The 26,493-nt window shown below is 48.5% G+C and overlaps 1 long non-coding RNA gene across 1 annotated transcript in view; it reads right to left on the minus strand.

The window, feature by feature from the left end:
• Positions 1-26,247, minus strand: part of LOC134920857 (uncharacterized) — a 353,005-nt gene extending 326,758 nt beyond the window's left edge. The window contains exon 1 of the long non-coding RNA XR_010177468.1: positions 26,173-26,247. This is a non-coding gene — a long non-coding RNA (uncharacterized LOC134920857). The remainder of the gene's footprint in view (positions 1-26,172) is intronic.
• Positions 26,248-26,493: the final 246 nt, after the last annotated feature.

Consider the following 26,493-nt stretch of genomic DNA (forward strand, 5'->3'; position numbering starts at 1 on the left):
CACTACTGCAGCCGGACAGGTATATATATTATATAATGACGGACCTGCTGGACACTGTCTGTCAGCAGAATGAGTTTTTTATAGAATAAAAAAAAAAACACCACACAAGTGAAGTCACACGACGAGTGTTTAACTTTTTCAGGCAATCACAATATAGTATACTACTAACTATACTGGTGGTCAGTGTGGTCAGGTCACTGGTCAGTCACACTGGCAGTGGCACTCCTGCAGCAAAAGTGTGCACTGTTTAATTTTAATATAATATGTACTCCTGGCTCCTGCTATAACCTATAACTGGCACTGCAGTGCTCCCCAGTCTCCCCCACAATTATAAGCTGTGTGAGCTGAGCACAGTCAGATATATAATATATACATAGATGATGCAGCACACTGGGCTGAGCAGTGCACACAGATATGGTATGTGACTGTCTTGTACTCCTGGCTCCTGCTATAACCTATAACTTGCACTGCAGTGCTCCCCAGTCTCCCCCACAATTATAAGCTGTGTGAGCTGAGCACAGTCAGATATATAATATATACATAGATGATGCAGGCATGCAGCACACTGGGCTGAGCAGTGCACACAGATATGGTATGTGACTGAGTCACTGTGTGTACCGTTTTTTTCAGGCAGAGAACGGATATATTAAATAAAACAACTGCACTGCTGGTGGTCACTGTGGTCAGTCACTAAACTCTGCACTCTCTTCTACAGTATCAGCCTTAGGTCAATCTCTCTCTCTCTCTCCTAATCTAAATGGAGAGGACGCCAGCCACGTCCTCTCCCTATCAATCTCAATGCACGTGTGAAAATGGCGGCGACGCGCGGCTCCTTATATAGAATCCGAGTCTCGCGAGAATCCGACAGCGTCATGATGACGTTCGGGCGCGCTCGGGTTAACCGAGCAAGGCGGGAAGATCCGAGTCGCTCGGACCCGTGAAAAAAAACATGAAGTTCGTGCGGGTTCGGATTCAGAGAAACCGAACCCGCTCATCTCTATTCTGAATGCAGCGCGGTGTACGGTCCCGGCTTCTGGACACAGCGGTTAATGCACCAGCCTTGTGGAGTTTTCTTTTACGTATAAACTGGCCCAAAGTGTGGGTCCAAAAAGGTATTATTACATCCATACCTGTAATTTGGTTCTATTGATATGTTTTAAAAATAAATCGGATTTACACTATGGGCGCATTCTCCTGAATCCCTTTTTTCCATATATATATATATATATATATATATATACACTGTATGTGTGTCTGTGTGTACGGAACTCCCCCATGAAAATCCTGCATCTGCCCCTGACATTATATGGAAGAAAGGGGGTGATCAGTGCTAGCATATCATGGCTCCTGTACCCCTTCCCAGGCTGATGATGCAAACTTATTTTTTTAAATTTGTAGTTGATAATTCCATGTCCTCTGTGTTGTCCTTAGTTGAAAAAGTTTATTAGACACTGTAAAAAAATCATAAATATTAAGAAGAGAATATAAATAATATTAGGTCCTTGTAAGTTATGTTTCATTTAAGTCTGAGTTATGAAGCTACACACACTTGTCAATAGACTGACTGACTTAAGCTGCTGGCTTTGCTAACTATCAGAATAAATGGGAGGCAATCAATTTGCCGGCTGTCGAGATCCCGGCAGTCAGGATACCGACGCTGGAATCCCGGAATCCCGCCAGCCGGCAATGCTGCCACCCGGAATACCGGCACACAGAAACTATCCCTACTCGTGGGTGTATACGCTATGTACCACTCGCCCCGCTGCCTGCATTCTGACGGGCGGGATGCCGCTGTCGGGATACTGACAGCCGGCATCCCATCCACCAGGATTACATATGTATTCCAAATAAACAGCCACAGGAAAAATGTTCTTAGCACCTAGGAGGTTATCAGTAGCATGTCAATGCTAATTCAGGCCTGGGAAGGCTTTTGTGTGATGTCAGGTCTTTACATCAACGGTAATTGATTTCGAAGGAAATTAGTTTGGCTATTTAGTAACAATGGACATCCTCTCTCTTGCCACTAACAAAGGGAATGTAACCCAGGGGGCCATCAGGGCACATGAGTATTCAGAGACCCAACAGGTAACTAAACCAGGTCAAAGTAACATTATACTGTATGGTATATGGTTTATGACTTAAAATGATATGTTGCTAATAGTGGAGTGTGTAGAAAATTATTTGACACATAGCTGAAGTGAGTTTGCGGGTAAAGTGCAAATGGCAAATCTATAAGAAGCATCGTTTCCAAGATATAAAACTTCTCCACTATCCTACATCACAAACACATTATATTTACTATTATCTAAAATAGCAGTGAGTAATATGGGCATCCCATTTTGTAGATCATCCTCTTTGGATTGATGTTATGTCCAAATATGTAAATGTGAGTTATAAGCGAAAAGAGTAAGTCATGGGAGGTCCCCAGATCCAGATTAATTATCTAATCAGCAAGACCTTGGATGACCTCACCCAGGGGTGATACTCTGCTGATACCATAGGTATCGAAACATGGGCATAGATGGGACAGCTCACCCCCCCCCCCCAATATTTGAGAGGCACCAGTGGGTAGCGGGACGTAGTGCAGCTGCCACCTAGGCTTACCACGGGCAGTGGCAGAATGTAGATAATCCCCGTTCCAGCTGCTCCACCTCCTCCCTCCCTACGGCCCTTCCCCATCTGCCTCCAGGGCCCTCCTCCGCCATGTACCCAGCTCCAGCTACTACAGTGTGTGGTTAGTTACTGTGCGCTGGCCGCTCTTCTGGGACCAGTCCTGTGCCCTTCTCACCTCCCAGCTCATATGTTACTCCCTTCTTCCCCATCTGCTTCCCTTTCATCCCTTCCCCCCTCCCCTTGCAGAACCAAACCCCAGGTAGAAAGAGATAGAAGGAGATATCTATATAAATATAGTTATATATGTTTCTGTCTCTGTCAGGCAGGTGGTCTGGCTGGTAAGTGCATCTGCCCCTGAGGGAAATTAGGGGCGTCAAAATTAAATTATGCCTTGCCCCCCCAACCTAAAAATGTTGTGGTGGCCCTGATGACCACCTATTGGTCTTGGTTCAGACTTTGGACAAACTATGCTTGGCATAGAGGTTTGCAACCTGCAGCCTCTGAAATTTCCTTCTGTTTCTCCCAGGACAGATTAGCTGCGTGCGAACTGTAACTTTTGCAATTTTTATTTTGATTGTTATTAATACAGGTTGAGTATCCCATATCCAAATATTCCGAAATACGGAATATTCCGAAATACGGACTTTTTTGAGTGAGAGTGAGATAGTGAAACCTTTGTTTTTTGATGGCTCAGTGTACACAAACTTTGTTTAATACTCAAAGTTATTAAAAATATTGTATTAAATGACCTTCAGGCTGTGTATATAAGGTGTATATGAAACATAAATGAATTGTGTGAATGTACACACACTTTGTTTAATGCACAAAGTTATAAAAAATATTGGCTAAAATGACCTTCAGGCTGGGTGTATAAGGTGTATATGAAACATAAATACATTCTGTGCTTAGATTTAGGTCCCATCACCATAATATCTCGTTATGGTATCTAATTATTCCAAAATACGGAAAAATCCGATATCCAAAATTCCTCTGGTCCCAAGCATTTTGGATAAGGGATACTCAACCTGTATTATTATTAGTATTAGTATTCTTTATTTATAAGGTGCCACAAGAAATCAGCAGCGCTGAGTTGCAGAGCACATAAGCAAATAAGCAAAACAAGGAAACAGTGACATACAGTTCAAGACAATATAGGACAAGTACAGGTATATAAATATATCTGCATCAGCAGACGGCACTAAAGTAAGTATAAGGGTGGCACAAAACCAAGGGATTTGGTGCCTTCGAAGGGAGTATGGAGTAGAAGATGGTTTAAGTAGGAGAAGTTAAGGCACATGAGGGATGAGGGCCCTGCTCATGACACCTTACATTCACATTTCAGTACTCAATTTGCGGCCAAATCCAACAGGTTTTAGCCATTCCCAACAATGCCAATCCGACTTTTTTAAAGTCGGATTGACATTGTCAGAAACGGGGCTAAAACCTGTCAGATTTGGCCGTGAATCCGTCAAAACATGTGGATCTGCGGGTAATCCGCCAATACGCGTGTTTCCCGACAAGTCAGAATTTCTGACTTGTCAGATAAACGGTAGTTTGATTGAATAGGTAAAATCTGGATTCGACCTTAAATTGTCGGAAACTGCCTACTACAGGGTGTTCGGAAAGTCACTGTGCACTTTTCATAAAGCAGTGAAAACAGCGGAGAAGTGAAGCAGTGGAGAAGTTGCCCATGGCAACCACTCAGCTGCTCCGTATAATTTTATAATATGCAAATTAGAAAAGTTATCTCATTGCTGATTGGTTGCCATGGGCAACTTCTCCACTGCTTCACTTCTCCAATGTTTTCACTGCTTTATGAAAAGTGCACAGTGACTTTCCGAACACCCTGTAGTAGGCACCCAACAATAAGGCGTGGATGTCTGGGTTGCTGAGCCTGTGCAATTGGGGATATTAATACACTGTTATAAATTGCCGAAGTAGGGCGCGAGTATGCCAGACTGCGTGAATGTGGATATTGCATAAAGGTGTTGTGGGAACCCATGACTCCCTTTTTTTAATGTTATCACGGGTGGTGGCAGCTGAGTGGATTGAATTACTGTGCTGTGGGTCCAATTCAGCATGGATCGCTATTGTTCTTAAATCACTATTTGGCTATTTCAGCACATGTATGCATGCACGTAGGCTGGTGCGCGCATGTGCAAGGTCTTAAACTGCATTCTCTTCAGAATGCAGGCTAAGTCGTGGTGGGGGGGTGGGAGGAGGCGGTGACGGGGCATCGACCCCGTATTTTGTGGGCGTTGGTGCATCATTTGGGGGGCGTGGTCCAGAAAAATGGAGGCGTGTCCGGACCGTTTGTGTGGCAGCTCGTGGCAGCTGCGTGACATCACACGCAGCTGCAGCGAGCCTAAACCTGGTGGGTAGCTGTCTTCCTTCACATCTTGCTGCGAAGGCAGGAGGATACCCGAAACACGAGAGCACTTTGCTGCTTAGCAAAGCTTTCGCATGTTAGTGTGTGTGTGGGGGGGGGGGGGGGCAGGACCCAGCATGCTGAGCGGACGTGCCCTGTGCTGGGCGTCCCCCCACATGTTAGTGTAAAGAGTTGTAGTTGTGCAATTTTTTTAGCCTTACTTATACATTTATTAATACAGTGCATAGTTCTGTTTTAGGGCCGGGCCAGCCATGCAATCGTATGGGGCGCCAGCCGACGGCTATTGTGTGCACTGTATTCTATGCTATCTGGCCGGCCGCATAGAATACTGTGAAAATATCCCTCCCAAAATGGCTGCTATCGGAAAGAGGAGAAGGTGGTCATTTTGGCAGGCAACGACACAGCACTGCATGCCGGGAATGTGGCGGCTGTAAGGGGGGCAGCGGCAGTGTAGAGAGCAGGCTTAGCTAGCAGTAGCAGCAGCATGAAACACCCGCTGACAATGAGCAGGGCCAGGTACAGGGCCGTAACTACGTGTGTGCCAAGTGGGCTTGGCACACAGCGCAGTTGCCCTGAGGGCGCACGGCCAGCGGCATGTAATGAGTCAAATTGACTCATTACATGCCGCCTCTGCTGTGTGCGCCGTGCTGGAGGGAGAAGAGACCAGCGCCGGGCAGCGGACAAGGAGGAGGAGGGAGGGGGAGAAAGGAGCCACAGCAGCGCTATTTCATTGGTAGTAAGCGCCGCTGCAGCATGCCCCTCTCCTTCTGTATTGGCTGCCCGGCGCTGCTGTGGATGCTGGGATGCGGTTCCTTCATCCCAGCATCCACAGCAGCGCCAGGCAGCCAATACGGAAGAAGAGGGGGATGCTGCAGCGGCGCTTACTACCAATGAAATAGCGCTGCTGCGGCTCCCTGCTCCCCCTCCCTCCTCCTCCTTCTCATCTCACTGCCTGCACCGAGAGGGAGATCGATGCCAGCACGAGGAGCCTGTCAGCGGGGATAAGGTAAGTATATCCCTCTCTCTCTTTCTCTCTCTCTCTCTCTCTCTCAGGGGCACACCGTCTGCTGCAATGTGTAAAAAGGGGGCCTGGCTGCCGCAATGTGTAAAAAGGGGTCCTGGCTGCCGCAATGGGGGACTGGCTGCCGCAATGTGTAAAAAGGGGCCCTGGCTGCCGCAATAGGGGACTGGCTGCCACAATGTGTAAAAAGGGGGCCTGGCTGCCGCAATGTGTAAAAAGGGGGCCTGGCTGCCGCAATGTGTAAAAAGGGGTCCTGGCTGCCGCAATGTGTAAAAAGGAGGACCGGCTGCCGCAATGTGTAAAAAGGGGTCCTGGCTGCCGCAATGTGTAAAAAGGGGTCCTGGCTACCGCAATGTGTAAAAAGGGGGACTGGCTGCCGCAATGTGTAAAAAGGGGGACTGGCTGCCGCAATGTGTAAAAAGGGGGAATAGCTGCCGCAATGTGTAAAAAGGGGGCCTGGCTGCCGCAATGTGTAAAAAGGGGGCCTGGCTGCCGCAATGTGTAAAGAGGGGGCCTGGCTGCCGCAATGTGTAAAAAGGGGGCCTGGCTGCCGCAATGTGTAAAAAGGGGTCCTGGCTGCCGCAATGTGTAAAAAGGGGTCCTGGCTGCCGCAATGTGTAAAAAGGGGTCCTGGCTGCCGCAATGTGTAAAAAGGGGTCCTGGCTGCCGCAATGGGGGACTGGCTGCCGCAATGTGTAAAAAGGGGCCCTGGCTGCCGCAATGGGGGACTGGCTGCCACAATGTGTAAAAAGGGGGCCTGGCTGCCGCAATGTGTAAAAAGGGGGCCTGGCTGCCGCAATGTGTAAAAAGGGGGCCTGGCTGCCGCAATGTGTAAAAAGGGGTCGTGGCTGCCGCAATGTGTAAAAAGGAGGACCGGCTGCCGCAATGTGTAAAAAGGGGTCCTGGCTGCGGCAATGTGTAAAAAGGGGTCCTGGCTACCGCAATGTGTAAAAAGGGGGACTGGCTGCCACAATGTGTAAAAAGGGGGACTGGCTGCCATAATGTGTAAAAAGGGGGAATGGCTGCCGCAATGTGTAAAAAGGGGGCCTGGCTGCCGCAATGTGTAAAAAGAGGGCCTGGCTGCCGCAATGTGTAAAGAGGGGGCCTGGCTGCCGCAATGTGTAAAAAGGGGGCCTGGCTGCCGCAATGTGTAAAGAGGGGGCCTGTCTGCCGCAATGTGTAAAAAGGGGTCCTGGCTGCCGCAATGTGTAAAAAGGGGTCCTGGCTACCGCAATGTGTAAAAAGGGGGACTGGCTGCCGCAATGTGTAAAAAGGGGGACTGGCTGCCATAATGTGTAAAAAGGGGGAATGGCTGCCGCAATGTGTAAAAAGGGGGCTTGGCTGCCGCAATGTGTAAAAAGGGAGCCTGGCTGCCGCAATGTGTAAAGAGGGGGCCTGGCTGCCGCAATGTGTAAAAAGGGGGCCTGACTGCCGCAATGTGTAAAGAGGGGGCCTGGCTGCCGCAATGTGTAAAAAGGGGGCCAGGCTGCCGCAATGTGTAAAAAGGGGTCCCGTCTGCCGCAATGTGTAAAAAGGAGGACCATCTGCCGCAATGTGTAAAAAGGGGGCCTGGCTGCCGCAATGTGTAAAAAGGGGTCCTGGCTGCCGCAATGTGTAAAAAGGGGTCCTGGCTGCCGCAATGTGTAAAAAGGGGTCCTGGCTGCCGCAATGTGTAAAAAGGGGTCCTGGCTGCCGCAATGTGTAAAAAGGGATCCTGGCTGCCGCAATGGGGGACTGGCTGCCGCAATGTGTAAAAAGGGGTCCTGGCTGCCGCAATGGGGGACTGGCTGCCGCAATGTGTAAAAAGGGGGCCTGGCTGCCGCAATGTGTAAAAAGGGGGCCTGGCTGCCGCAATGTGTAAAAAGGGGGCCTGGCTGCCGCAATGTGTAAAAAGGAGGACCGGCTGCCGCAATGTGTAAAAAGGGGTCCTGGCTGCCGCAATGTGTAAAAAGGGGGACTGGCTGCCGCAATGTGTAAAAAGGGGGACTGGCTGCCATAATGTGTAAAAAGGGGGACTGGCTGCCGCAATGTGTAAAAAGGGGGACTGGCTGCCATAATGTGTAAAAAGGGGGAATGGCTGCCACAATGTGTAAAAAGGGGGCCTGGCTGCCGCAATGTGTAAAAAGGGGGCCTGGCTGCCGCAATGTGTAAAGAGGGGGCCTGGCTGCCGCAATGTGTAAAAAGGGGGCCTGGCTGCTGCAATGTGTAAAGAGGGGGCCTGGCTGCCGCAATGTGTAAAAAGGGGGCCTGGCTGCCGCAATGTGTAAAAAGGGGTCCCGGCTGCCGCAATGTGTAAAAAGGAGGACCGGCTGCCGCAATGTGTAAAAAGGGGTCCTGGCTGCCGCAATGTGTAAAAAGGGGTCCTGGCTACCGCAATGTGTAAAAAGGGGGACTGGCTGCCACAATGTGTAAAAAGGGGGACTGGCTGCCATAATGTGTAAAAAGGGGGAATGGCTGCCGCAATGTGTAAAAAGGGGTCCTGGCTGCCGCAATGGGGGACTGGCTGCCACAATGTGTAAAAAGGGGGCCTGGCTGCCGCAATGTGTAAAAAGGGGGCCTGGCTGCCGCAATGTGTAAAAAGGGGTCCTGGCTGCCGCAATGTGTAAAAAGGAGGACCGGCTGCCGCAATGTGTAAAAAGGGGTCCTGGCTGCCGCAATGTGTAAAAAGGGGTCCTGGCTACCGCAATGTGTAAAAAGGGGGACTGGCTGCCGCAATGTGTAAAAAGGGGGACTGGCTGCCATAATGTGTAAAAAGGGGGAATGGCTGCCGCAATGTGTAAAAAGGGGGCCTAGCTGCCGCAATGTGTAAAAAGAGGGCCTGGCTGCCGCAATGTGTAAAGAGGGGGCCTGGCTGCCGCAATGTGTAAAAAGGGAGCCTGGCTGCCGCAATGTGTAAAGAGGGGGCCTGTCTGCCGCAATGTGTAAAAAGGGGTCCTGGCTGCCGCAATGTGTAAAAAGGGGTCCTGGCTACCGCAATGTGTAAAAAGGGGGACTGGCTGCCGCAATGTGTAAAAAGGGGGACTGGCTGCCATAATGTGTAAAAAGGGGGAATGGCTGCCGCAATGTGTAAAAAGGGGGCCTGGCTGCCGCAATGTGTAAAAAGGGAGCCTGGCTGCCGCAATGTGTAAAGAGGGGGCCTGGCTGCCGCAATGTGTAAAAAGGGGGCCTGACTGCCGCAATGTGTAAAGAGGGGGCCTGGCTGCCGCAATGTGTAAAAAGGGGGCCAGGCTGCCGCAATGTGTAAAAAGGGGTCACGTCTGCCGCAATGTGTAAAAAGGAGGACCATCTGCCGCAATGTGTAAAAAGGGGGCCTGGCTGCCGCAATGTGTAAAAAGGGGTCCTGGCTGCCGCAATGTGTAAAAAGGGGTCCTGGCTGCCGCAATGTGTAAAAAGGGGTCCTGGCTGCCGCAATGTGTAAAAAGGGGTCCTGGCTGCCGCAATGTGTAAAAAGGGATCCTGGCTGCCGCAATGGGGGACTGGCTGCCGCAATGTGTAAAAAGGGGTCCTGGCTGCCGCAATGGGGGACTGGCTGCCGCAATGTGTAAAAAGGGGGCCTGGCTGCCGCAATGTGTAAAAAGGGGGCCTGGCTGCCGCAATGTGTAAAAAGTTGTCCTGGCTGCCGCAATGTGTAAAAAGGAGGACCGGCTGCCGCAATGTGTAAAAAGGGGTCCTGGCTGCCGCAATGTGTAAAAAGGGGGACTGGCTGCCGCAATGTGTAAAAAGGGGGACTGGCTGCCATAATGTGTAAAAAGGGGGAATGGCTGCCGCAATGTGTAAAAAGGGGGCCTGGCTGCCGCAATGTGTAAAAAGGGGGCCTGGCTGCCGCAATGTGTAAAGAGGGGGCCTGGCTGCCGCAATGTGTAAAAAGGGGGCCTGGCTGCCGCAATGTGTAAAGAGGGGGCCTGGCTGCCGCAATGTGTAAAAAGAGGTTCTGGCTGCCGCAATGTGTAAAAAGGGGTCCTGGCTGCCGCAATGTGTAAAGAGGGGGACTGGCTGCCGCAATGTGTAAAAAGGGGGACTGGCTGCCATAATGTGTAAAAAGGGGGAATGGCTGCCACAATGTGTAAAAAGTAGAGATGAGCGCCTGAAATTTTTCGGGTTTTGTGTTTTGGTTTTGGGTTCGGTTCCGCGGCCGTGTTTTGGGTTCGAACGCGTTTTGGCAAAACCTCACCGAATATTTTTTGTCGGATTCGGGTGTGTTTTGGATTCGGGTGTTTTTTTCAAAAAACACTAAAAAACAGCTTAAATCATAGAATTTGGGGGTCATTTTGATCCCAAAGTATTATTAACCTCAAAAACCATAATTTACACTCATTTTCAGTCTATTCTGAATACCTCACACCTCACAATATTATTTTTAGTCCTAAAATTTGCACCGAGGTCGCTGTGTGAGTAAGATAAGCGACCCTAGTGGCCGACACAAACACCGGGCCCATCTAGGAGTGGCACTGCAGTGTCACGCAGGATGTCCCTTCCAAAAAACCCTCCCCAAACAGCACATGACGCAAAGAAAAAAAGAGGCGCAATGAGGTAGCTGACTGTGTGAGTAAGATTAGCGACCCTAGTGGCCGACACAAACACCGGGCCCATTTAGGAGTGGCACTGCAGTGTCACGCAGGATGTCCCTTCCAAAAAACCCTCCCCAATCAGCACATGATGCAAAGAAAAAGAAAAGAAAAAAGAGGTGCAAGATGGAATTGTCCTTGGGCCCTCCCACCCACCCTTATGTTGTATAAACAGGACATGCACACTTTAACCAACCCATCATTTCAGTGACAGGGTCTGCCACACGACTGTGACTGATATGACGGGTTGGTTTGGACCCCCCCCAAAAAAGAAGCAATTAATCTCTCCTTGCACAAACTGGCTCTACAGAGGCAAGATGTCCACCTCATCTTCACCCTCCGATATATCACCGTGTACATCCCCCTCCTCACAGATTATCAATTCGTCCCCACTGGAATCCACCATCTCAGCTCCCTGTGTACTTTGTGGAGGCAATTGCTGCTGGTCAATGTCTCCGCGGAGGAATTGATTATAATTCATTTTAATGAACATCATCTTCTCCACATTTTCTGGATGTAACCTCGTACGCCGATTGCTGACAAGGTGAGCGGCGGCACTAAACACTCTTTCGGAGTACACACTTGTGGGAGGGCAACTTAGGTAGAATAAAGCCAGTTTGTGCAAGGGCCTCCAAATTGCCTCTTTTTCCTGCCAGTATAAGTACGGACTGTGTGACGTGCCTACTTGGATGCGGTCACTCATATAATCCTCCACCATTCTATCAATGTTGAGAGAATCATATGCAGTGACAGTAGACGACATGTCCGTAATCGTTGTCAGGTCCTTCAGTCCGGACCAGATGTCAGCATCAGCAGTCGCTCCAGACTGCCCTGCATCACCGCCAGCGGGTGGGCTCGGAATTCTGAGCCTTTTCCTCGCACCCCCAGTTGCGGGAGAATGTGAAGGAGGAGATGTTGACAGGTCGCGTTCCGCTTGACTTGACAATTTTCTCACCAGCAGGTCTTTCAACCCCAGCAGACTTGTGTCTGCCGGAAAGAGAGATCCAAGGTAGGCTTTAAATCTAGGATCGAGCACGGTGGCCAAAATGTAGTGCTCTGATTTCAACAGATTGACCACCCGTGAATCCTTGTAAAGCGAATTAAGGGCTCCATCCACAAGTCCCACATGCCTAGCGGAATCGCTCCGTGTTAGCTCCTCCTTCAATGTCTCCAGCTTCTTCTGCAAAAGCCTGATGAGGGGAATGACCTGACTCAGGCTGGCAGTGTCTGAACTGACTTCACGTGTGGCAAGTTCAAAGGGCATCAGAACCTTGCACAACGTTGAAATCATTCTCCACTGCGCTTGAGACAGGTGCATTCCACCTACTATATCATGCTCAATTGTATAGGCTTGAATGGCCTTTTGCTGCTCCTCCAACCTCTGAAGCATATAGAGGGTTGAATTCCACCTCGTTACCACTTCTTGCTTCAGATGATGGCAGGGCAGGTTCAGTAGTTTTTGGTGGTGCTCCAGTCTTCTGTACGTGGTGCCTGTACGCCGAAAGTGTCCCGCAATTCTTCTGGCCACCGACAGCATCTCTTGCACGCCCCTGTCGTTTTTTAAAAAATTCTGCACCACCAAATTCAAGGTATGTGCAAAACATGGGACGTGCTGGAATTTGCCCATATTTAATGCACACACAATATTGCTGGCGTTGTCCGATGCCACAAATCCACAGGAGAGTCCAATTGGGGTAAGCCATTCCGCGATGATCTTCCTCAGTTGCCGTAAGAGGTTTTCAGCTGTGTGCGTATTCTGGAAACCGGTGATACAAAGCGTAGCCTGCCTAGGAAAGAGTTGGCGTTTGCGAGATGCTGCTACTGGTGCCGCCGCTGCTGTTCTTGCGGCGGGAGTCCATACATCTACCCAGTGGGCTGTCACAGTCATATAGTCCTGACCCTGCCCTGCTCCACTTGTCCACATGTCCGTGGTTAAGTGGACATTGGGTACAGCTGCATTTTTTAGGACACTGGTGACTCTTTTTCTGAGGTCTGTGTACATTTTCGGTATCGCCTGCCTAGAGAAATGGAACCTAGATGGTATTTGGTACCGGGGACACAGTACCTCCAACAAGTCTCTAGTTGGCTCTGCAGTAATGATGGATACCGGAACCACGTTTCTCACCACCCAGGATGCCAAGGCCTCAGTTATCCGCTTTGCAGTAGGATGACTGCTGTGATATTTCATCTTCCTCGCAAAGGACTGTTGAACAGTCAATTGCTTACTGGAAGTAGTACAAGTGGGCTTACGACTTCCCCTCTGGGATGACCATCGACTCCCAGCGGCAACAACAGCAGCGCCAGCAGCAGTAGGCGTTACACGCAAGGATGCATCGGAGGAATCCCAGGCAGGAGAGGACTCGTCAGAATTGCCAGTGACATGGCCTGCAGGACTATTGGCATTCCTGGGGAAGGAGGAAATTGACACTGAGGGAGTTGGTGGGGTGGTTTGCGTGAGCTTGGTTACAAGAGGAAGGGATTTACTGGTCAGTGGACTGCTTCCGCTGTCACCCAAAGTTTTTGAACTTGTCACTGACTTATTATGAATGCGCTGCAGGTGACGTATAAGGGAGGATGTTCCGTGGTGGTTAACGTCCTTACCCCTACTTATTACAGCTTGACAAAGGGAACACACGGCTTGACACCTGTTGTCCGCATTTCTGGTGAAATACCTCCACACCGAAGAGCTGATTTTTTTGGTATTTTCACCTGGCATGTCAACGGCCATATTCCTCCCACGGACAACAGGTGTCTCCCCGGGTGCCTGACTTAAACAAACCACCTCACCATCAGAATCCTCCTGGTCAATTTCCTCCCCAGCGCCAGCAACACCCATATCCTCCTCATCCTGGTGTACTTCAACACTGACATCTTCAATCTGACTATCAGGAACTGGACTGCGGGTGCTCCTTCCAGCACTTGCAGGGGGCGTGCAAATGGTGGAAGGCGCATGCTCTTCACGTCCAGTGTTGGGAAGGTCAGGCATCGCAACCGACACAATTGGACTCTCCTTGTGGATTTGGGATTTCGAAGAATGCACAGTTCTTTGCTGTGCTGCTTTTGCCAGCTTGAGTCTTTTCATTTTTCTAGCGAGAGGCTGAGTGCTTCCATCCTCATGTGAAGCTGAACCACTAGCCATGAACATAGGCCAGGGCCTCAGCCGTTCCTTGCCACTCCGTGTCGTAAATGGCATATTGGCAAGTTTACGCTTCTCCTCCGACAATTTTATTTTAGGTTTTGGAGTCCTTTTTTTTCTGATATTTGGTGTTTTGGATTTGACATGCTCTGTACTATGACATTGGCCATCGGCCTTGGCAGACGACGTTGCTGGCATTTCATCGTCTCGGCCATGACTAGTGGCAGCAGCTTCAGCACGAGGTGGAAGTGGATCTTGATCTTTCCCTAATTTTGGAACCTCAACATTTTTGTTCTCCATATTTTAATAGGCACAACTAAAAGGCACCTCAGGTAAACAATGGAGATGGATACTAGTATACAATTATGGACTGCCTGCCGAGTGCAGACACAGAGGTAGCCACAGCCGTGAAATACCGTACTGTACTGTGTCTGCTGCTAATATAGACTGGTTGATAAAGAGATGTCTATGTAACTATGTATGTATAAAGAAGAAAGAAAAAAAAACCACGGTTAGGTGGTATACAATTATGGACGGACTGCCTGCCGAGTGCAGACACAGAGGTAGCCACAGCCGTGAACTACCGTACTGTACTGTGTCTGCTGCTAATATAGACTGGTTGATAAAGAGATGTCTATGTAACTATGTATGTATAAAGAAGAAAGAAAAAAAAACCACGGTTAGGTGGTATACAATTATGGACGGACTGCCTGCCGAGTGCAGACACAGAGGTAGCCACAGCCGTGAACTACCGTACTGTACTGTGTCTGCTGCTAATATAGACTGGTTGATAAAGAGATGTCTATGTAACTATGTATGTATAAAGAAGAAAGAAAAAAAAACCACGGTTAGGTGGTATACAATTATGGACGTACTGCCTGCGGAGTGCAGACACAGAGGTAGCCACAGCCGTGAACTACCGTACTGTACTGTGTCTGCTGCTAATATAGACTGGTTGATAAAGAGATGTCTATGTAACTATGTATGTATAAAGAAGAAAGAAAAAAAAACCACGGTTAGGTGGTATATACAATTATGGACGGGCTGCCGAGTGCCGACACAGAGGTAGCCACAGCCGTGAACTACCGCACTGTACTGTGTCTGCTGCTAATATATAGACTGGTTGATAAAGAGATAGTATACTCGTAACTAGTATGTATGTATAAAGAAAGAAAAAAAAAACCACGGTTAGGTGGTATATACAATTATGGACGGGCTGCCGAGTGCCGACACAGAGGTAGCCACAGCCGTGAACTACCGCACTGTACTGTGTCTGCTGCTAATATATAGACTGGTTGATAAAGAGATAGTATACTCGTAACTAGTATGTATGTATAAAGAAAGAAAAAAAAACCACGGTTAGGTGGTATATACAATTATGGACGGGCTGCCGAGTGCCGACACAGAGGTAGCCACAGCCGTGAACTACCGCACTGTACTGTGTCTGCTGCTAATATATAGACTGGTTGATAAAGAGATAGTATACTCGTAACTAGTATGTATGTATAAAGAAAGAAAAAAAAACCACGGTTAGGTGGTATATACAATTATGGACGGGCTGCCGAGTGCCGACACAGAGGTAGCCACAGCCGTGAACTACCGCACTGTACTGTGTCTGCTGCTAATATATAGACTGGTTGATAAAGAGATAGTATACTCGTAACTAGTATGTATGTATAAAGAAAGAAAAAAAAACCACGGTTAGGTGGTATATACAATTATGGACGGGCTGCCGAGTGCCGACACAGAGGTAGCCACAGCCGTGAACTACCGCACTGTACTGTGTCTGCTGCTAATATAGACTGGTTGATAAAGAGATAGTATACTCGTAACTAGTATGTATGTATAAAGAAAGAAAAAAAAACCACGGTTAGGTGGTATATACAATTATGGACGGGCTGCCGAGTGCCGACACAGAGGTAGCCACAGCCGTGAACTACCGCACTGTACTGTGTCTGCTGCTAATATAGACTGGTTGATAAAGAGATAGTATACTCGTAACTAGTATGACTATAAAGAAAGAAAAAAAAAACACGGTTAGGTGGTATATACAATTATGGACGGGCTGCCGAGTGCCGACACAGAGGTAGCCACAGCCGTGAACTACCGCACTGTACTGTGTCTGCTGCTAATATATAGACTGGTTGATAAAGAGATAGTATACTCGTAACTAGTATGTATGTATAAAGAAAGAAAAAAAAACCACGGTTAGGTGGTATATACAATTATGGACGGGCTGCCGAGTGCCGACACAGAGGTAGCCACAGCCGTGAACTACCGCACTGTACTGTGTCTGCTGCTAATATATAGACTGGTTGATAAAGAGATAGTATACTCGTAACTAGTATGTATGTATAAAGAAAAAAAAAAAAACCACGGTTAGGTGGTATATACAATTATGGACAGGCTGCCGAGTGCCGACACAGAGGTAGCCACAGCCGTGAACTACCGCACTGTACTGTGTCTGCTGCTAATATATAGACTGGTTGATAAAGAGATAGTATACTCGTAACTAGTATGTATGTATAAAGAAAGAAAAAAAAACCACGGTTAGGTGGTATATACAATTATGGACGGGCTGCCGAGTGCCGACACAGAGGTAGCCACAGCCGTGAACTACCGCACTGTACTGTGTCTGCTGCTAATATATAGACTGGTTGATAAAGAGATAGTATTCTCGTAACTAGTATGTATGTATAAAGAAAGAAAAAAAAACCACGGTTAGGTGGTATATACAATTATGGACGGGCTGCCGAGTGCCGACACAGAGGTAGCCACAGCCGTGAACTACCGCACTGTACTGTGTCTGCTGCTAATATATAGACTGGTTGATAAAGAGATAGTATACTCGTAACTAGTATGTATGTATAAAGAAAGAAAAAAAAACCACGGTTAGGTGGTATATACAATTATGGACGGGCTGCCGAGTGCCGACACAGAGGTAGCCACAGCCGTGAACTACCGCACTGTACTGTGTCTGCTGCTAATATAGACTGGTTGATAAAGAGATAGTATACTCGTAACTAGTATGTATGTATAAAGAAAGAAAAAAAACCACGGTTAGGTGGTATATACAATTATGGACGGGCTGCCGAGTGCCGACACAGAGGTAGCCACAGCCGTGAACTACCGCACTGTACTGTGTCTGCTGCTAATATAGACTGGTTGATAAAGAGATAGTATACTCGTAACTAGTATGACTATAAAGAAAGAAAAAAAAACCACGGTTAGGTGGTATATACAATTATGGACGGGCTGCCGAGTGCCGACACAGAGGTAGCCACAGCCGTGAACTACCGCACTGTACTGTGTCTGCTGCTAATATAGACTGGTTGATAAAGAGATAGTATACTACTAATATTATATATACTGGTGGTCAGGTCACTGGTCACTAGTCACACTGGCAGTGGCACTCCTGCAGCAAAAGTGTGCACTGTTTAATTTTAATATAATATTATGTACTCCTGGCTCCTGCTATAACCTATAACTGGCACTGCAGTGCTCCCCAGTCTCCCCCACAATTATAAGCTGTGTGAGCTGAGCACAGTCAGATATATATATACATTGATGCAGCACACTGGGCTGAGCAGTGCACACAGATATGGTATGTGACTGAGTCACTGTGTGTATCGTTTTTTTCAGGCAGAGAACGGATATATTAAATAAAACAAACAACTGCACTGTCTGGTGGTCACTGTGGTCGTCAGTCACTAAACTCTGCACTCTCTTCTACAGTATCACAGCCTCAGGTCAATCTCTCTCTCTCTCTCTCAACCCTAATCTAAATGGAGAGGACGCCAGCCACGTCCTCTCCCTATCAATCTCAATGCACGTGTGAAAATGGCGGCGACGCGCGGCTCCTTATATAGAATCCGAGTCTCGCGATAGAATCCGAGCCTCGCGAGAATCCGACAGCGTCATGATGACGTTCGGGCGCGCTCGGGTTAACCGAGCAAGGCGGGAAGATCCGAGTCGCTCGGACCCGTGAAAAAAAACATGAAGTTCGGGCGGGTTCGGATTCAGAGAAACCGAACCCGCTCATCTCTAGTAAAAAGGGGGCCTGGCTGCCGCAATGTGTAAAAAGGGGGCCTGGCTGCCGCAATGTGTAAAGAGGGGGCCTGGCTGCCGCAATGTGTAAAAAGGGGGCCTGGCTGCTGCAATGTGTAAAGAGGGGGCCTGGCTGCCGCAATGTGTAAAAAGGGGGCCTGGCTGCCGCAATGTGTAAAAAGGGGTCCCGGCTGCCGCAATGTGTAAAAAGGAGGACCGGCTGCCGTAATGTGTAAAAAGGGGTCCTGGCTGCCGCAATGTGTAAAAAGGGGTCCTGGCTACCGCAATGTGTAAAAAGGGGGACTGGCTGCCACAATGTGTAAAAAGGGGGACTGGCTGCCATAATGTGTAAAAAGGGGGAATGGCTGCCGCAATGTGTAAAAAGGGACTGGCTGCCGCAATGTGTAAAAAGGGGTCCTGGCTGCCGCAATGTGTAAAAAGGGGGACTGGCTGCCGCAATGTGTAAAAAGGGGGACTGGCTGCCGCAATGTGTAAAAAGGGGGACTGGCTGCCGCAATGTGCAAAGAGGGGGCCTGGCTGCGCAATGTGTAAAAAGGGGGACTGGCTGCCGCAATGTGTAAAAAGGGGGCCTGGCTGCCGCAATGTGTAAAAAGGGGGACTGGCTGCCGCAATGTGTAAAAAGGGGGACTGTCTGCTGTAATGTGTAAAAAGGGGGACGCTGTCTGCTGTAATGTATAAAAGGGGCTCTACCTGGTGTAGTGGCGCTACTGTGCAGCGTAATTTGAATAATGTAGACTACTGTGCACCGTAGTATGAATTGCTAAAATGCCTAGTTACGGCACTGGCCAGGTACAGTGCCAATTTTAAGGGGCATTGATGTGATTATTACTAAGTGAGGCATGGTGCAAGGGGCATTACTGTGTGCTGACATCACTGTGTGCGGCATTCTTTGGTGCAAGGGGCATTACTGAGTGGGATGTACTATGGTGCTAGGGGCATTACTGTGTGGGGCATAGTAAGGTGAAAGGGGCATTACTGTGTGGTGTTTAATATGGTACAAGGGTCATTACAGTGTGGGGCATAATATGGTGCTAGTGGCATTACTGTTTGGGACATAATGTGGTTAAGGTAGCATTTTCCAGCAAGACCATGCCCAATTTAGCAAGACCATGCCCACTTCAGTAAGACCATGCCCCGTTTTCTGGGGCACGTGCACCTCTGGCGCACACATACTTCCCCCCCCCCCCCCCTCCCCCCAATCACTATGGGGCAGGCGGAGTGGGGGGACTTTTTTTTGTGTTCGCACTGGGAGCCAAATTGGCTAGAAACAGCCTTGACGGTGCTGTAGAATGCCCCAGAATCATATGGAGTTCTTCTATGGGATATACATCTTACAATGAGATTTCTGAAGCAACACACCAATGCTTCCAGTAAGTGGTAATCAAGCAGATATTATATGAATCTTGTGATTTTCTGTGCCTTTGCATCCGCTACCTGGCACAGTGTTCTTCTCAGCTTTCTATCAGATAGTGGGCCAGATGTATCATCGTTTGGAAAGTGATAAAATGGAGAGTGAAAAAGTACCAGCCAATCATCTCCTAACTACCATTTTTCAAACACAGCCTGTGACATGGCAGTTAGGAGCTGATTGGCTGGTACTTTTTCACTCTCCATTTTATCACTTTCCAAGCGATGATGCATCTAGCCAACCATTTCTAATCTCTTTTCCATCTCAGTTTTCCACAAAAACTGTATTCAGTATCATGTGTAAGTAGCACAGTTACTACTAGGACTTTAGGGGGTCATTCTGACCTGATCGCACGCTAGGATTTTTCACTGCGCTGCAACCAGGTCACAACTGTGCATGCATATGCACCGCAATGCGCAGCCACGTCGTACGGGTACAAAGCGGATCGTTGCTGAGCGATGGATTTAACAAAGAATCCATTCGCACAGCTGATTGCAAGGAGATTGACAGGAGGAGGGCGTTTGTGGGTGTCAACTGACCATTTTCAGGGAGTGTTTGGAAAAACGCAGGCGTGTCCAAGCGTTTGCAGGGCGGGTATCTGACGTCAATTCCGGACAAGAACAGGCTGAAGTGATCACAGCAGCTGAGTAAATTCTGAGCTAAGCAGAAACTGCACAAAACTTTTTTATACCGCTCGGCTGCACAAGCGTTCGCACACTCGCAAAGCAAACATACACTCCCCTATAGGCGGCGACTATCTGATCGCAGCGCTGTAAAAAAATAGCTAGCGAGCGATCAACTCGAAGTGACCCCCTTAGTGCATAACTCCATATTTATTGACATTCAATGTCACATTTCATTTCATAGCCCAGTTTGGCATTTTATCTACTTTTTTGTGTGTAGAAAGCTACTATCTTGCTCTGTGTTAATTATCTTACTGTTATTAGCAAATATGCTCTCCAGGCTTAAAACCTAACTAATAATATAAATCAAGTCTAAACATACACGTCTGGCGTGTGCAGTCCAGAGCCAGTCACAATGCATGACGGAAGCTGCTGCTGTCCCTACAGCAAAATGAGTTCAAGACTTTAGGGAAATGCATTGTTGTGTGCCCCAGTTCTTCTGGCTGTGTGTGAAACTCACTGTTGTGTTTATCTCTATATGTGACTACCCCCCCCCCCCCCCCTGTATATGTGTGTATCTCTACAGTATATGTAGCTACCTGTGTATGTGTGTCTCTTGACCTCCTGTATATATGTGTCTTATCTCTCTAGAGATGTGCGGCGGGCACTTTTTGTTATTTTGTGTTTTGGTTTTGGTTCTAATTCCATTTTCGTGTTTTGGTTTTGGCTTGGTTTTGCCAAAACCACCCTTGCGTATTTTGGTTTTGGATCTGGGTGATTTTTGAAGAAAAAAAACATAAAACAGCTAAAATCACAGAATTTGGGGGTAATTTTACTCCTACGGTATTATTAACCTCAATAACAATCATTTCCACTCTATTCTGTCTATTCCAGTCTATTCTGAACACCTCACACCTCACAATATTGTTTTTAGGCCAAAAGGTTGCACCAAGGTTGCTGGATGACTAAGCTAAGCGACACAAGTGGACAACACAAACACCTGGCCTTTTTTTTTTTTTAACTAAAAGCATTTGGGATAGGGTTAAATTATTGTTCTTCACCTAATTCACTAATAAATAAACGACAATTTCGGAGCGGTTTTCGCCGAAATAAATTGTCAGATAAGTGGTTAAAGCCGTTTTCCGCTAATATGTAACCATTCACGTTTGCCCATGGCTGCAGATCCATGCAACTTTGGACTGCTAATTTGACACATGTACAGAGTAAAATCTCAGCCAATAACGATTGCACAGTAGTTTAGAAATTGGTCATTCCATCTGCAATCTTTGTGAGCTCCGGATAATACAGAGCATTTTAATGACTGTCAAAGAATACTGACAGCAATTTTGTGACCGCCAGACAACACAGAGAGCTATTTTATGACTGCCAGACAATACTGAGAACAATCTAATAATCACAATACTGAGAGCATTTAGTGACTGCCAAACACAACATAAAGCATATTTTGTGATTGCCAGACAATGCGGAAAGCATTTTAGAGACTACCAAATAATATATATAACAATGCAAACATTGGGGGTAAATCAGATGTGATCAGTAGGCTGTGTTTTCTCACAGCCTGTGATCAGGTCTGAACTGCGCATGCGTATGCACCGCAATGCGCAGGCACGTTGGACGCCTGCATCGGGCATCGGTGCATAGCGATGGGATGGTGCGAAAAAAGCGATTGCATGGGCAAACGCAAGGAGATTGACAGATAGAGGGCATTTGTAAGTGGCAACTGACCGTTTTTTGGGAATGTCTGGAAAAACGCAGGCGTGTCCAAGCATTTTCAGGGAGGGTGTCTGACGTCAATTCTGGTCCCGTCCCGAACAGGCTGAAGTGATCGCAGCGGCTGAGTAAGTCCTGGGCTGCGCAGAGACTGCACACTTGCACAGCTCAAATACCCTCCCCCTGTAGGCAGCGACTATCTGATCGCAGGACAACGAAAGTCGCTGCCCAGCGATCAGGTCTGAATAAGGCCCATTGAAGGACAATAGAGAGCATAGCATTATCATATAATGAGTGTCACAGTGACCACCATATAATACTGAGAGCGTCCCAGCAGGGCCGGTTCTTAGTCTTGTGGCGCCCCGGGCAAAATATGGGGGCGTGGCTTCGAATGGGGGCGTGGTCACGACGCTGAAAGAAAAAAGAAAAGAAAAAAGTATACTTACCATCCCCGTTCCTGATCCAGACCGCTGCAGACCCCCATCCGCCGGCGGCGCCGCTCTTCTCTCTTCGATCTATGGGAGAGACGTTATTACATCTCTCCCATAGAACAGCATAGACACTAGAGGTCAATTATGACCCCTAGTGTCTGTGCCACTATGCTGTGCGGCGCGCGATGACGTCATCGCGCATCGCACAGCAAAGGTCCTCTACATGAAGGGAAACTAGACCGTACCGTCTAGTTTCCCTTCATGAAGAGGACCTTTGCTGTGCGGTGCGCTATAACGTCATCGCGCACCACACAACTAAAGTCCTCTCAATGAAGGGAAACTAGACGCTACGCGTCTGGTTCCCTTCAAAGCGGGGGGGGGGGGGGCACAGCAGGGCACTGCGGGGGGCACAGTGGCGGATCTTGCCCTGGTGCGGCACCCTCCGGATGCCGCCGGCGCCCTTCGGAAGGCGGCGGCGCCCTCCGGAAGGCGGCGCCCCGGGCAAAAGTACCGCTTGCCCGTGGCAAGAACCGCCACTGCGTCCCAGCCTAATACAGAATTGCCTGCCCACATGCCCGCCCACTATGCATCCAGGAGTTCTGCCTATGGATGCAGACACATATATACACAGTTACACAAACATATACAGTTACTCAGATACATATACACAGACACATATATACAGTTACATCATAGGGGCTATTTACTAAACCTTGGATGGAGATAGTCGCTGGAGATAAAGTGCCAGCCAATCAGCGCCTAACTGTCATTTTTCAAACACAGCCTGTGGCATAGCAGTTAGGAGCTGGTACTTTATCTCCAGCGACTTTATCTCCATCCAAGGCTTAGTAAATAGACCCCATAGACATATACAGTATATACAGTTAGACAAATATATAGAGATACACAGACACATACAGTACAAAGGGGGTCATTCTGAGTTGATCGCTCGCTAGCAACTTTTTGCAGCGCTGTGATCAGGTTAAAAAACTCGGCAAAACTGCACATGCGTATGCACCGCAATGCGCAGGCGCTTCGTACAGGTACAAAGCGTATCGTTGCTGGGTGATGGATTTAACGAAGAATCCATTCGCACAGTCAATCACAAGGTGATTGACAGAAAGAGGGCGTTGATGGGTGTCAACTGACCGTTTTCTGGGAGTGTTTGGGAAAATGCAGGCGTGTCCAAGCGTTTGCAGGGCAGGTGTCTGACGTCAATTCCGGGACCAAAAAGACTGGAGTGATCGCAGCAGCTGAGTAAGTCCAGAGCTACTCAGAAACGGCACAAACTGTTTTTGTACCGCTCGGCTGCAAAGGCATTCGCACACTTGCAAAGCGAAAATACACTCCCCCATAGGCGGCGACTATCTGACTGCAGCGATCAACTCGGAATGGCCCCCATAGTCACACAGACACATATATACATAGACACATATATGCACAGACACATACAGTGCATAGTTACACAGACGCATACAGTATATGCACAGACACATACAGTACAGTAACACAGACGCAATAGATGTTAATGCCCCTCATACCATGCAGATTGGTAGCTGTCACTGAATGAGGATTGTGGCAGTTTCATCCTTTCTATCTGCCATGTCACACTGCAGGAATCAGGGTTGTGCTCTGTACTGGGTAGCCCCACCTCCTGCTAGGACATTACACTGCCACCTCCTTCAACTCATCCTTTGTGGTCATTGTGGATGGCCCCTTGAAGGAGGGTAGCCCGAGACACATTAAGCCAGATGCAGCATCGCTTGAAAAGTGATAAAATGGAGAGTGAAAAAGTACCAGCCAATCAGCTCCTAACTGACATTTTTCAAACACAGCCTGTGACATGGTAGTTAGGACCTGATTGGCTGGTACTTTTTCACTCTCCATGTTATCTCTTTCCAAACGATGATGCATCTAGCCCACAATCTCAGATACCCCCTTACTCAGTGCCAGATTAAGGTCCACATGGGCCTGGAGCTGAAATTTATGAGGGGCCTATTGTGTGCCTTGGCAAGATGAGTGACAAGTGCTGCGGTGGGGGTGGTCTAAATGGGGTGTGTGGCCTGTGCCGTGGGTGTGGCTATCTCCATGCTCCATGGAGGTCATAGCTAGTGCCATTCAACCACTTAATAGAGGAGCAGAGCAACAGACCCATACACACATACATACAGTTGGCAATTCTCCGTGATGCACGGGACAGCTACACAAAAATTACATACTTCTCCAAAATATCAACATTTAAGTGGGTCTTAAGTTATAGAGTAAGGAATTGGTACTAAGCAATTAAGTTTTCACATAACAACAATTTCTTAACAGACCAGTTTAAAAGGAAAATATTTTTTTAAGCGTGTGATGCACAGGACTTTATGCTCACTTTCTGGAGAATCACCCCACTGGTCGTAGAAGTGGGAATTTTGAAGTGGGGGTATGTGAAATGAAACGGGAGTACTGTTGTGTGTGCGCCAAAAAAGGGGGCATGGCCACTGAAAAGGAGTGTGTCCTTAACATTATATGCATTACATGCCCCCTCTCCTCCCCTTCTGGTCTGTATGTGCATCATTATGTCCCCTCCTCTCCTAACCTGTATATGCATTAGTGTGGGTAGAATCTATATCCCCATCGCCTTAAGGACCCGGATGTGACATCAGGTGAGGGCGGAGGTTGTCTTATGACGTGACAGCATTTTTATTTTTTCTCCAATTTAGGTTTGTTGTAAGTTATTTTCAGTTTTTTTGGCTCAATTATACCCTCGCTACACTTTGGGCCTGGAGTCTTACTTTGCTTGCCACAGATTACTATTCCCAATAGATGGTGACGTTGACACAGTGCATTATGGGAAATTCCCTCTCGGCAAAGGGAATTAAGGGGAGACAGCCGGTCACAATGACGACGCCGGGATCCCGCACAAACAACAGCCCACTGGTCGGCATGCCAACCAACAGGGACTGTTCCCACTTGTGGGTGTCCACGATACCCAAAGAGTGGGAATAGAACCTGTGGCGAGCCCCAAACCCGCTATGTGATGAGCGAAAGGGGCTTCGATGCGCTTGCCCCCCTTCCCCACCGGCCATATCCAAGTCTCCTGACTGCCGGTCACCCAAACCTAACCCATCTTGTGACCATATTTATATAAACTGGAGAAGAGATAATTTATCTCTTTTTCTTTAAACAAACTTATCTCCATCTCCAGATGGTAATAAAACAGATTTTCCTCTTCTGTGTCTGAAGTGTCGGCACTACATTCCCATAGGAATGTATGCTGACATACACACATAATGGGCCTGACTCAGAGCTGGACCCAATGTGTGTGTGTAATTATATATACTGTATAGGTGTATATAGATCTCTCTCTCTCTCTATATATATATATACAGTGGTCGAAGTGGGGCGGTATACGGCGGTATGGTATACCGCCACTTCTTCCACTGACCCGGAAATGAGCCCAGAAAGTGCAGCAGGAGGCGAGGGAAGTGGCCATCCTGCTGCACATGGTGCTCCCTGTCCGTGCGCGGCGGCCGGCGGCTATGTAGAGCGCTGTATTAGCTCACAGCCGCTCACCGCTGCCAGCCGCCCGCGCACGCCGCTCACCATCCGCCCGCTGCTCCCGCTCACCAGCCAGCCGCCGGCCCCGCTCCCAGCTGGCCGCCGGCCCCGCTCACCAGCCGGCCGCCGTCCCCGCTCACCAGCCGCCCGGCGCCAACTCACTGCTGCCAGCAACAAATAAGGTAATGTTCCCCTTTTGTCACCTCACTCCCTGCTGTTCCTGTCGTCACTGTCACTGTCCCTGTCGTCACCCTCCCTGTCGTCACTCTCCCTGTCGTCACACTCGTCACTCACACTGTCGTCACTCTCCCTGTCGTCACTGTCGTCACTCTCCCTGTCGTCACTCTCCCTGTCTTTACTGTCGTCACTCTCCCTGTCGTCACTCTCCCTCTGTCGTCACTCTCCCTGTCATCACTGTCATCACTCTCTCCCTGTCGTCACTCTCTCCCCCGTCTCTCTCTCTCTGTCGTCATGGCCGGATTAACAATGGGGCGGATGGAGCTGCAGCTCCAGGCCCCCCATTGAAAAATTGAAAATAGGCCCACAGGAGTGACAGCAGTGACAGGAAAAATCTCTTTCCTGTCACAGACTGCCAGCGGCCATCCTCTCTCCCGTGCATCTCCTCCCCCGGCTCCAGCACTCACCTGAGATCCGTGCAGGCAGTGTGGTAGCAGCCCCTCCCCTCCAGTCTCTCCTTCACTCAGGGCCCGAGTCTGTCACTCACAGGCCCAAGCTCCGCCCCCAGGCTGTACGGGGAGCTGCTGCTGATGCAGGAAGCCTGGTAAGTTTAATGGCTTCTTGTTTAGGGGAATCAATAGTGTGTGTGTGTGTGTGTGTGTGTGTGTGTGTGTGTGTGTGTGTGTGTACTGTATGTATGGTGTGGTGTGTGTATACTGTATGTGTGTGTGTGTGTACTGTGTGTGTATACTGTATGTGTGGTGTGGTGTGTGTATACTGTATGTGTG

This window comes from Pseudophryne corroboree, chromosome 1 (assembly GCF_028390025.1).
Source record: "Pseudophryne corroboree isolate aPseCor3 chromosome 1, aPseCor3.hap2, whole genome shotgun sequence".
NCBI classification, from domain to species: Eukaryota; Metazoa; Chordata; class Amphibia; order Anura; family Myobatrachidae; genus Pseudophryne; species Pseudophryne corroboree.